Source organism: Rhinopithecus bieti, unplaced genomic scaffold, assembly GCF_001698545.2.
Source record: "Rhinopithecus bieti isolate Rb0 unplaced genomic scaffold, ASM169854v2 scaffold_641, whole genome shotgun sequence".
NCBI classification, from domain to species: domain Eukaryota; kingdom Metazoa; phylum Chordata; class Mammalia; order Primates; family Cercopithecidae; genus Rhinopithecus; species Rhinopithecus bieti.
In genome coordinates, this window is record NW_016803417.1 from 4,793,479 (window position 1) to 4,799,423 (window position 5,945).

At 40.3% G+C, this 5,945-nt stretch overlaps 1 protein-coding gene across 3 annotated transcripts in view; it reads right to left on the reverse strand.

Annotated features, from left to right (window-relative positions):
* The window catches only part of KANK1 (KN motif and ankyrin repeat domains 1), a 239,239-nt gene that overhangs the window by 222,990 nt on the left and 10,304 nt on the right, over positions 1-5,945 (reverse strand). The window lies entirely within an intron of this gene.

Consider the following 5,945-nt stretch of genomic DNA (forward strand, 5'->3'; position numbering starts at 1 on the left):
TACTTGGGAGGCTGAGGCAGGAGAATCGCTTGAACCCGGGAGGCAGAGGTTTCCGTGACCCAAGATTGCACCACTGCACTCCAGTCTGAGCAACAAGAGCAAAACTCTGTCTCCAAAAAAAAAAAAAAAAAAGAATCTGGAGGGAAAAGAAAGTACAGAATTCCAAGTGCCCAGTGTTTTGATTAAATTTCATGAATGAACACTATTTCCCAAAAACGAGTTTTCATGAAGAGTTGGAAGTAGGTAACAGCTCAGGAAGAACTCCAAGTGCAGCAGTCTGACACCAGCTGAGGCTTGGTCCACCTACACTAAAAGTCAACCAAGCAGAAGAGACGTCAGCATTCTCATAAAAATTACAGCATCTACCTCAGACTCTTGCCTAAGGAGATGCCCCACACCTCAGAAAAGGAGTGTGAGGGTGAACATGCAGAAATGGCCAAGCTTCCCCACAAAAAGAATCTCAACATGTAGATGGTGAATAACCAACTGAGGCACAAACGTTCTGTTCCTCACAGCAATGTGTGATTATATTTTGTCAACTTGCTTCAAAGAATTCTGACTTCATATCTTTTATATAAGACAGAAATTTCCTAGTAAGGATATCAGCAAGAGTTCAGCAGTTCCATTTCTGAAAGAAAAATACCAAGACGGATTGATGAGGCCTTAATAAATTTTATTTCTGTCAAAAGGCCCCATCTCTACCCTTCTCTTGACAGTAGCATCCACTTTTAATTGGCTGCCAAAACCATATTAATTCAGGCAATTAAACAAAAATCAACTGACCAATAGGATAGCAACAATGCATGGAAAATCAAGATATAAAAGTCAAGAGAAGAAGAAGTGTAATTTCTTGATTAAAATACAGATATAGAGCCATGGGAAACAACTACTGGAAAGTTACCAAGTTGTTGGTACAGCTCTCCAACTCATAAAAGATTAATCAGTCCTGTCCAAAAACAAGACCCTATTTTCCATATCTAGGCAGATTTCTGAGGCATAACCTTTTCAAAATAAAACCCAAAGTACAGATTTAACCAATTCTAAAAACTATTTCTGAATCAGAATACAGGCCAGTAAATCTTTTCGAGTTAAATATAGTTTTCCATTATGGTAGATTATATTGTTGTTTTCAATTATTCGCTAACCTCCCTGAAAGAGGATTATATCCTCCATTATCATGTGACTTACAGCATTTCCAGATGGAAGAATTAATCGCACTTCTCCACCCCATTGCTGGCAGGCCTGGCCATATGACTTTCTTCAGCCAAATGACGGCAAGTAGAAGTGACACACAAGCAGAAGTGTTAATAACTATGAATGAACTGGTCCTTTTTAATTTTTATTTATTTTTTTGAGACAGGGTCTCACTCTTTCAAGCAGGCTGGAGTGCAGTGGTACGATCACAGCTCACTGCAGCCTCAACCTCCCCAGGCTCAGGTGACCTCCCACCTCCCCCTCCCAGGTAGCCAGGTCTACAGGTGCGTGCTACCACACACTGCTAATTTTTGCATTTTTTGTAGAGATAGGGTTTTGCAATGTTGCCCAGGCTCGTCTTGAACTCCTGGGCTCAAGTGATCTATCCACCTCGGCCTCCCAAAATGCTGGGATTACAGGCGTGAGCCACCGCACCCGGCCATGGTCATTTCCTTTCTTACCCTCTACCGTAAGTATGTCCCAGAGTAGAGTGGCTCATTAAGTCTAGAAATTAAAATACATTGTTTTAAGTCACTGAGCATAACTAGACTAATGTAAGTAATGAAACCACTTCATTTTTAAGGCTGTTTTAATGATCAATGGAATGGAATGAATGATCATTAAGTTTTTGCCTTATAAATGCATGATTTAAGGGGAGGAGAAAAACCCAAATGACTTGTTTGACCTTTAGAAGACCTTATTGAGAACAATAGTATGTTCAAAGACGACAAGGTTCAACAGCTTGCCATTCCAAAGGCATGTAATTCATCTCTAACTGATGGAGGATAAAACAAGGATCGAGGTTATAAACTTAACCGGTATACCAGTCTCCTGGCAAAATAAGGAAATGTAATTGTTTGGGATTTTATGAGAGGTCAAAATCATTCCAAAAGTCCAGGTTCTTCTTTAGCTTTTAGTATTAGTCTCTGCACGGAAATCTTACCAAGATCTGAGGATGTGAATAGTTTCACAAATGACTGCTTAAAAAAGAACTTGATGAAAATTACTAGACCTCTCAAACTTTTTTCTAGAAGCCAAAGAAAAATACCCAAAGTTAAGACTCCTCTCACAGCTACTCTCATGAAAATATACAAGAATTAAAAACTTCATTTCTGAAGGAAAAACATTCAACACCACCTCTTGCAAATTTGTGGCAGATCCTGACAAGTTGGAAGTCCAGAGAAACTCAGAACGCTTACTAAGATAAGGCTGACAGATCTTGATATCCAGAGGCTGTGGTGAGAGTGGGCTTTGGGGGAAAAGACACAATTATAAGGTGCCTAGTAAAAGCTGAAAGATGCCAGATGCAGTGGCTCATGCCTATAATCCCAGCACTTTGGGAGGCCGAAGCAGGTGGATCACCTGAGGTCAGGAGTTTGAGACCAGCCTGACCAACATAGAGAAACCTCGTTTCTACTAAACATACAAAATTAGCCAGGCGTGGTGGTACATGCCTGTAATCCCAGCTACTCGGGAGGCTGAGGCAGGAGAATCGCTTGAACCTGGAAGGCGGAGTTTGTGGTGAGCCGAGATCACGCCATCACACTCCAGCCTGGGAAACAAGAGCGAAACNAAATCCTCAAGGTCCTATTACTCATTCTTAACCTCAAAAGGTGAGCCACTGGCACACCCTTCCCCACAACAGGCAGAACTGAGCCCAGACATATTATCCCCTCTCTTTCTCAGTAAGAAATGCTTACCTTCTCTAGAAAGTGTGAAAAAGCTCTATAAGCACACAGGATTTCACTAAAAAAAAAAAAAAAAAAAGGCTTCCAATTAGGTTTTCCTATTTTCCCATGAATATCCTAACAGCAGGCTTTTGTTTCCTGAGGTTGGCTACAATAAACCTAAAAAAGAAACAAAAAGAAACAGTGTTCTTTATTGACCTAAAAACTAATCAAAACTGTCCTGACAAAACACAGCTTGCAGCCCGGCCGCAGTGGCTCATGCCTGTAATCCCAGCATTATGGGAGGCCGAGGCGGGCAGATCATGAGATCAGGAAATCGAGACCATCCTGGCCAACATGGTGAAACCCCGTCTCTACTCAAACTACAAAAATTAGCTAGGCAAGGTGCTGCATGCCTGCAATCCCAGCTACTTGGGAAGCTGAAGCAGGAGAATCGCTTGAACCAGGAAGTCGGAAGTTGCAGTAGCTGAGATCACTCCACTGCACTCCAGACTGGGCGACAGAGCGAGACTGTCTCAAAAACAAAAACAAAAAAAGCAGCTTGCTGAATTTTGGAAGGATAACTAATAGCTCCCTCATGGCTCTAAGCTCACTAAAAAACACAAGAAGGGTGTGTGTGTGTGTAGAGGGTGGTAAAGAACAGAAACCACACTCAGATGCACACCTGGCAGGGCATTAGGACAAATCTCTTCATAACCCAAGTGTTCAAACCTACGCTGACGGAGGCATGAAATTCCTAATCACCTGAAGGACAGGTACATCCAAATCAATTACCTGAAGGACAGGTACCACCCAGTGGGCTGCTAAGCCACTATAATGATAACTACTGAATCAATAGCTTAATGCAGATCTGACAGCCTTAGTATGCTACTGATAAAATGATCCATATTCATTCAACAAATATTTCTGAACGTCTATGAAGTATAACCTAGTAACTCCCCTCCCACCTGGGCACATCACAAAAGGCCTTGCTATTCCTCAAGCCAGTGTCTCTGCACTGCACCTCCCACCCACATTTCTGTCATTCCCGCATTATGAACAATTTTCAGATTCCACTCTACAGCCAAAACCGCTCCCCTTCCCTCTTCACTGACTCTAATAAAGACCCACCAGAAAGAACATCACTAAGTTCATATGATCTCATCTGGGAGCTAGCCCTGAATTCCCTAAACTTTAAAAAAGTAAAAACAATATACAACTTTCATCAGCAGTTATTTGAATCGCTTCTCCCAACTGTTACTGAAACATGTCAGAGCTGAGAAATTGCGATGAATTAAGCAATCTTCAATCATGTCTCTCAACCAACTTTCCTTCATAGGAATTTAGCAAACTTTCCTCCTACTCCTGAATTATAACTCCAAAAGGAGTTAAAAGTGTGATGTCTCTGGAGGCAGAGAAATCTTATTCGCCTTCAAGGTCAGAAGCCTGAATTCTCCAAAAACCCTTTAGATTATTCAACCCAGGACACAGTCTTGCCACCAAGAGGTCAAACAATACCTGTAAGTACCTTACAGATATTTAAGACCACCTTGTGTCTATTCCGTGATCAGCAATACCCCAATAATATTTAAGGGAAGATGGAATATATGCACAGAAGTACAAAGCTAGATGACAGCGGCATGTTGGATTCCTAAAGAGGCATACCGGTCTTAAAAAGAAACAACTGAGAGGATAAAGCAGGTGCCCAGAATAAAAGCTAAAGGAAGAAATTTCAAAATGTCAACAGAAAATAAATTAAACTCAAACACATCAAACCTTGTGAGAGTTTTCCTTGAAACTACCCATTTCATTTGCTAAGAAGTTACAAAAACTTACAGCACTGCTATTGGCGCCTCACACTATCTAGCTTCTCCCTACCTTAACAATTCCTCTTTTACCGTTTAAAAAATTGTGCATCAGCTTCTCAAGTTTTCTTTTACATTTATGTGGAAATTTAATTCCTGGAAACTACAGAACATGATTCAGTCAAATTCTCCTATGAAAATGTCAAAGTGAAAGGCAAAATCAATAGATTTATTTAATAAATTAGAAAACCTGAAAGAGTAATACAGTACGAGCAAAGCTTCACCCTTTAAATACCTTAATTCTCAGAACTAGTAGAGTTATCCAAAACTTCTGTTCTTTAAATTTTATTAGAAGTAAATTCCTTGAAATACATCTCTCATAAAACTAAAAGAAAAAACCACAATAAATGAGTGTAGAGAAACAGAAAAGCTAGAGTGGTTAAAGAACTGATACAGTGTCTCTAGATGAATTCTTTAATTGGCTTTGTTTTTCTACTTTGCTATGCAATAAAATAAAAGTATGAACCCTTTTGAGGTGTTCATCTTCATTAGTCATCCAGGGAATCAATAACACACGTTTACCAGATTAGTTAAAATAAGACAACAGACAACAACAAGCACTGTGAAGCAACTGAAACTCATACACCACTGCTGGGAATATCACTTGATAAAACCACTTTGACAGTATCTACTCCAGCTGAACTGCACGGCCCAAAAATTGCACTCCTAGATATATATCTAACTTAAATGTGTAGATATATTCACCAGAAAATACAAAATCATTCATGACAGTACTGTTCATACTAGTCCAAAACTGGAAACCCAGCGTACATCTACAATAGGATGAATAGCAGTATTCACATGATGGAACACGATACAGCAATAAGCATGAACACATAACCACATACAACGTGGATCAATCTCACAAATATAACATGGAGAGAAGCTAGACACAAAAGAGTGCATGCTCTGTGATCTCAGGTACATGAAGTTCAAAAACTGACTAAACTGATCTATGGTATTAGATGTAAGGATACCCTTGGGGTAAGAGTTGTGACTAGAAGAGGATATGACACCAAGATGGTCAGACTGGTCTGTGGCTCCATTTGGGTAAAGGAGATGAGGGAGTATTTGGCAGAACACTGAACTGAACCATCTCATAACAGGGATAAGCCCATCCTCTAAAAAGGGCTACCCTGAAGCTATTATTTTTATAGGAAAAGCAGCTCTATTGAGATGAATAGGGAGGGAGTAAGGGAGCGAGGGAGTAGGGGGGGGG